At 35.6% G+C, this 7,212-nt stretch overlaps 1 protein-coding gene and 1 pseudogene across 1 annotated transcript in view; one reads left to right on the top strand and one right to left on the bottom strand.

Moving 5' to 3' along the window:
- Nucleotides 1-3,451, bottom strand: part of LOC107136087 — a 37,781-nt pseudogene extending 34,330 nt beyond the window's left edge.
- Nucleotides 1-7,212, top strand: part of Htr1f (5-hydroxytryptamine receptor 1F) — a 136,297-nt gene that overhangs the window by 86,200 nt on the left and 42,885 nt on the right. The window contains exon 3 of the mRNA XM_048803500.1: nt 5,755-5,831. The gene's annotated coding sequence lies outside the window, so the exon portion shown is untranslated. The remainder of the gene's footprint in view (nt 1-5,754; nt 5,832-7,212) is intronic.

Here is a 7,212-nt window from a genome sequence, read left to right as displayed (position 1 = left end):
AAAAAATGTGGCATTTATACACAATGGAGTATTACTCTGCACTAAAAAATGACAAAATCATGGAATTTGCAGGGAAATGGATGGCATTAGAGCAGATTATGCTAAGTGAAGCTAGCCAATCCCTAAAAAACAAATGCCAAATGTCTTCTTTGATATAATGAGAGCAACTAAGAACAGAGCAGGGAGGAAGAGCAGGAGGATAAGATTAACATTAAACAGAGACATGAGGTGGGAGGGAAAGGGAGAGAAAAGGGAAATTGCATGGAAATGGAAGGAGACCCTCATTGTTATACAAAACTACATATAAGAGGTTGTGAGGGGAATGGGAAAAAAAACAAGGAGAGAAATGAATTACAGTAGATGGGGTAGAGAGAGAAGATGGGAAGGGAGGGGAGGGGGGATAGTAGAGGATAGGAAAGGTAGCAGAATACAACGGTTACTCATAGGGCATTATGTAAAAATGTGGATGTGTAACCGATGTGATTCTGCAATCTGTATTTGGGGTAAAAATGGGAGTTCATAACCCACTTGAATCTAATGTATGAAATATGATATGTCAAGAGCTTTGTAATGTTTTGAACAACCAATTAAAAAAAGGGAAAAAAAAAGAAAGAAAGAAAGAGAGCTGACCGCTGAAGAGAAAGCTATCTCCTAGAACAAAAGAAGCCTGAAAGAAAGGGAAACATAACACACTCCATGTTGATTACAGGAAAACATTAATTCTTCTCTGTTCTAAATAGAAAAATAGCTTGATTACATATTTAAACTTAGCGGTCCATATCATGAGTGTTCCCAATGAACAGAAGTTCATGAAAGGTAGACAAAATAATGTGTCTTACAAAAATCAGGCCTTGGGCTGGGATTGTAGGTCAATAGAAGAACACTTGCCTAGTACATGCAAGGTCCTGGGTTCGATCCCAGGAAGTGCAGAGAAAAAAAAAAGAGAGACTTATATGATCCCTATAGTTATACACACACACACAGTATATGTACATTTTAGAAACCCCAAGTGGTAAATTACATTTTGAAACCTTAATATCACTCCATGCAGAATTATCTGCTCTTTTAACAAGAAAACAATGAATATGAACATTTGTAGTACACTATTGATTTGCCTTTCTAACCATTTCCGCACATACTAAGGTTTTCAAATACTTCAACGGAATTATTGCATTTATTCATTTATGTATGAAACAAATATTTACTGAAGTCTACTGAAGTGTACCTAGTGTAAAGTATAATGCTAGCTACTTAAGATATAAAAAAGAAGTTTATATAATTGTTCTTCTCACATGTAGCAGTAAAATCACAATAAGTTGAATACACATTAGTGTATCAGTTATATAATCTTATTGATGATTCATTTTATTGATCATGAAATGTATAAATAATCTCCACTAACGTCTTAATAAATAATTTTGTAAATCATTTTCTGTGCCTTAAATTATATGTGCAATTATCAGTAGTTCTGATAATCTTCATTTATTTCTGATTGAAAAACATATAAGGATTATTCAGCTGTATAGCGAAATTTGTGTATTGAATATGCTTTATTGGATGACTCTATCAGTTCTAAGCAATAATATATGTGGCTTTTTGGATCACTTATTCATATACTATTTTATATTTTTTGTTTCTTGACCATGTATGATTACCTGTATCTCTAAAATTAATGTTTTCACTTGTGCAAATACATTAGCTCATAGTCAATTTATGTACCAGAATCAACTGCTGCTATTTTCCATGGTGCAATGAAATCACCCTACCCTCTGACAACAGTGCTGAAAGGAAGCACCTTCCACAGATTTAGATTCACCTCATTTTATGTTTGGATTTTGGAATATTCGTTCTCTAATTTACCCATTCACCTTTTATGAACTTACTTTTCCTCCTGCAAGATAATAACAAGGAAAAATCCTTGTTCAACTTGAGAAGAAAAGAAAAACCCTAACTTGTAAAGAGGGAGAGAGTAATAATCACTCCATGTGTGAAGGAACATGTCAGTCCCACTGTAATCCATATCTGCTAAGAAAGTCATGAGGGAAAAAGAGCTGCCCCAGTCCAGTGGCTCCTCAGGGCCGCTGTGTTGGTAATAATATAGTGAACACACATGCATTTTGTTGGCAAGACAGCAATGTCTAAATTCAGAGAAGGAGGACTGCTTACTTTTTATATCACCTTGTCAACTTAGGAGGTAAGCAGGGACATATGGCATGATGGATTTAAAAAGTAAGGACTTGGGTTGAACACGAATCACCCAAGGGGTGGGGAAACGAAGGTGAACAGTGAAGGTGCTTCCCGTTCAGGTGATGTTGGCAGCTGCATGAACATCATAATGACCAACCCTAGGAGTAGGACACCCTTGCCACCTGGCATGTCAGTGACAGAGAAAGTGTTGTGGTTCTCAGCAAAACAGTGATGAAGTTTAGTCATCAGGGCAAAGCTTCCTCCTGCTACTGACTCCATAACAATATAATTATAGGCAACTGCCATAACACATAGTGGCAATCAGGTTATCTGTAACTAAAAATCGTCTTCAATATTTACTACAGTTTGACCTTGAATGTTCAAGCCATTTAATTTCTCTGTTTCAGGAATAATAATGGTAGTATTTATTTCATAGGCTCAGTGAGTTTAAATGAATTAATCGTATATGTAAAGTATTCAGAACAGTGCCAGGTACAGAACTATTTCTGTATACATATGAACGACTAATACTATCAATTTATATGCATACCAATGCATATATGAAGCTTTTTGTTCATGTTTTATAAGAACAGAGTCATGTCATACACATTTCTATGCCTTTATGTTTTTCTTTGTAGAGAATAAGATCTTCTAGAAATTCTTCTTAGTCAAGTAGCTTCAACATCTTACATTTAATAAAAATACCATGCCTTGATCTCTCTTTAAATAATACTTTCCCTCTGCTTGAAAGGCATGAGCAAGTCCTTTTCTCTGCCAAGGTATTTTCTGCCTTATAGTGAGAAGACATTATTTCCTGGGGCCAGCCACACATGACCCTACTGTCATCAGTTTCTATATTTTCACCTTAAATTTCTACTGGTCAGCTCCCACAGTCTCAGGGAAAATTATCCCTGCTATAGGTCATGTAATAAGAGCTCCTTAATCTTTTACCCACTGTCATGGCCTTCATCTCCATACTACTTTCTGATCCACAAGCTAGTCTTCAGTGAGTTATCTTGACCTACTTAAACCCTGTCAAGTTACTATCACATCACATCAAGAGAATAAATGGGAGGGAGAGATAATGTAGCAACAGTAAGAGCTAACACATATTGGGAGCTTCCTACCTGCCAAGACCACATAGAATTGTACCTGCTACTGTTGTACCTCCAACAGACACTGTTGGTGTTCCACCTGGATCCTCTAGGATCACAAATGCCCTGTCCTCTATTCCCATCCCAGCCTCTGTTTGCAGGCCTGCCATGGAACACCCAGAGCTGCTTTGTCTCTGTGTAGAGAACCGGAAGTCCTCCTCACCCCAAAGCAAAAGACAGTGACTGAACCAGGCAGGGTCATGCAGCCCCAGCTCCTGTGCCTAGACCAGGATGACTCTAGGATGACATTTACACCATGGCCTGGCTTATGAGATTGGGCAGAAGCTCCCTTCAGTGGAATTTTACAGGAAGTTGTATCTTTGGTTTCTTCCCTGAACCCCCGACCCACACTTGCTTTATCTAGGAATAACTTCTCAATATTATCACTTGCATACAAATCTTCCCCTCAGGGTCTGTTTCTGAGAAACACACTGCGAACCTAAATCACTTCACAGTTTCTTATCTATTTTAATTTTCACATCAGCTCTAAGAGGGAAGTTAAGCAATTTAGCCATGGCCTTCCCTAAGAAGTACAGAGTTGGGCTAAAGATTCAGTATGTCTGAATTTAAAGCTTATGCTCTAAATTATGACTTCTTGAAATGATTATTGATAAGGACTTGAAAACTCAGGAGGTAAAAGGAAGGGTGTGTGGGTAGCATATTATCTCTTCCAAACTGTGGTGAGTGAGCTATATTACTAACAAAACAAATATGCTTGTGTCCTTCCACAATGTCAGAATTTATTGAATAACAACAAATTCACAAGCTACACCACTTTCATCAGGGGCAGTTCACAGAATACTGTGGGTCAGCTGACAGTCATAAGTAGGACACACACAAGTTCTTTTGTTTCAATATTAATTTATAAAATCTATAACACTGAAGTCACACATCATACTTCACATAATAATGCATGAATAGGTCACAGAAAGACTTAAGAAAGGGTTACAGGATGCTGTGCCAAGAGAACAGGCAAAGAGAGATATGAATGCGGAGTCAAAAAGTCACTGTAGGTTGTCAGATAAGGATTTTAAAGAACCACTTCCACAGAGTTACCAAAGCTAAGAGTTCAGAGTGAGGAAGTTTCAGTCCCAGAGTGTCAGCTTGAGGTGTCAACTTGGAGAAAACCATGTGTGGTCATCACGGGCAAGACAAACTGCACTCTGCTGAAGCTGAATGAAGACAGTAAGTCAGAGGTTTGTCACTGTGACAATTTACCTGGGCAAGGCTCCTCCTGATGGGTGACCAGGTGACAGGGTCAGTGTACTACTATGTTCAGTCTTGGGGAGGCTCCTTCTTTTATGGGTCTTGAGTGAAGACTTCACATCTGATGAGATCTGATCATACTGGGAAGATGTGGTTGTTTACTTGTACCAACAAGGTATGGAATCATTCTTTTTGGCATTTGTACTCAAAATGCAATAGTTTACGGCAAACTACTACTTTATAAATGGAGTAACTCAGGTTTAGGCACAGCCTGAAAACTGCTGTTCTACTTATCTTGGAGTAACTCAGAGAAGGGCTCTCTATGCAAACCCATGTCCCCATCTCTCACTTACAAGCTCCATTATTGTGGGAATTCTGCATTGCACTGACTATTCCTCAAGAGTCAACTTCACTCTACCGTCCTCTCATAGAAAAACCTAAAGGAGGACAGGCAGTTAAATAATTCCATCAGGATGAGACTCTTGTAATTGGCCTATCCTCATTATGAATTTTCCACTAAGTCAAATTGCTTCACTCAGGAAAGAGACATATACTGGAATTGGGAATTTACAACTTAAAAATTCCTGTGTTAAAGTATTCTACTATATGTACTCAAAACTAAAATTTAGAACTACCAAATAAACTAAAAACAAACTCTTGTACTATTTCATTAATTTTCTATTTGTTGAAAAATCATGAGTGTGAGAGATTTCATTAAATTTCATTAGAATTTGATTTAATGGACTGCAAATGAAATGCTTTGGGCAAAGAAATAACTGTCTTTAAGAAAGTTAGACTTCATAACATTTCCCCACATTTTAGGAATTTTTGATTTTTTCAGGTGTCCATTACTTACTCAAAATAATGTATTAATATTTTGATGAGTTTAACACATGAAAGATTTTTAATTCAGTATGGTAAAAATTAGTTTACTGTCATAACTTTTTAATGTATAAAATTAAGCAAATAAAAGTGAATAATTTTGAAGAAACACTATAATATACACTATTTTATCTAAAAGGCTAATTATTTTTTCTGTCTTCCTTTCTAATCTGAGTCTCCATGACTGCTTGAATTTCAACTTTGGAATAACTCTTCCAAAAAAACATCGTCTAGTCACTGACCCCAATAGACAATATAATAGGGTTTATTTTTTAAACAAATTAATTTTAAATTAATATTTTATTCTTTTTTTATAATATTTCAGTGAGATCATGACCACAAACTGGAGGTGAAATCTGTGATGTTTCTGACCATTTTTGCAGCAAAACTTCCAAAAAGATGGTAAGTTACAAAATACTGTATAAAACAGAAAACTAGAGTGAATTTCAGAGCCTTAAAAATATATAATTTAAAGTAGATTTTATGCATGAAATCATAAAGCATAAGTAACTGAAATAAGTTTTATTTATCTAACCATACAAGTTCATTCATTTGACCAACATGCTCACCTTGCTTAAAAACAAATCATAGTGCTAATTACAAAGATTTTATTTATTCTTCCTAATAATCTGTGGTCAGTTTTTGTAATAAAGGTATCTTTAATAATCAGATCTCCAGCACAATATGAAAATAAATAAATAAAGCAAGCAAACAAAAAGATTCTAAAGAAATATGAAATAAGATAGGTTTATTCCAAAATTTTTTTAAGGAGAATTACGGAATCTTAATTTATTAATATTTGTGAAGGTATTGGTATATATTAGTTAATATAAATTATGTAAATATTGACATTTGAATAACAATCTGAGAAATAAAATTTGAAATCAGCACCAGTGGGAGTCAAAGGATTAAACTTTATCTTCTGTAATAAAATTTGTTATCATTGTAAAAAAATCATTTATACCACACACACAAAAAAAAAAAATCTGTTGTATCTTTCAATATAGGCCTTATGGTTGTATTTTTTGTGTGATATAGAAGGTAAAGAGATAAAGCTAAAACTGCAATGTCCATAATTTTTCCTAGTCCATTAATGTATTTTGTTTTTAAGTTCCAAGAAAAATTTTAAGAAGTAATAAAGAAATATAACCACAAGAAACTGTAACCTTTCCACAAAGAATGTAACAAAAATAATCAAAAGTAGTTTTCTGTTTATAAGTGCAAAATGACCCAATACAGACCTCAACAGATTCAGGGAAGCTGTTTATTCATTCACAGACTCAGACATCACAGGGGCTCATTTTCTGGATGCGAAAATGGCTGTGGGTTACAGAAGGGGATTTTAGTTTTATAGGGTACAATTAGGGTAGTTTAATCATTCGAAACTGTGGATGTGCCATTTGGACCTTCAGGGGCTAGTTGTGTAGTTTAAAACTTTAACTCAGAAAGGCAGTTGCAAAAAAGTTGAAACTCATTGTTTCTTGGAGAGATGGGAGCCCAGATCCCAAGAGATGAATACTTAAATTTTGCCCATTGCTTTTCTTTTTTTCTTGCTCCGGATTCATTGTCTCCCAGAATTTTAGTATTTACTGTGTCTCCATTTAGGACTAATTTGCAACAGGGGAAGATCAAAGTCCAGAGCCCAGCATTCAGTATCTCCCTGTTCCTGCAGTGCCCATTGGTTTTGGGAAAGAATTTATTGGGAGGTTACTGCTTGCCTAGTTTTCCTCCCTCCTCCCAAACAGTTTGGTCTCTTTGCTTTTTTTTTTTTTTTTTGGGGGGG

The sequence above is a fragment of the Marmota marmota genome, unplaced genomic scaffold (genome assembly GCF_001458135.2).
Source record: "Marmota marmota marmota unplaced genomic scaffold, marMar, whole genome shotgun sequence".
Taxonomy (NCBI): domain Eukaryota; kingdom Metazoa; phylum Chordata; class Mammalia; order Rodentia; family Sciuridae; genus Marmota; species Marmota marmota.
This window is presented reverse-complemented; position numbering and strand designations above follow the sequence as displayed.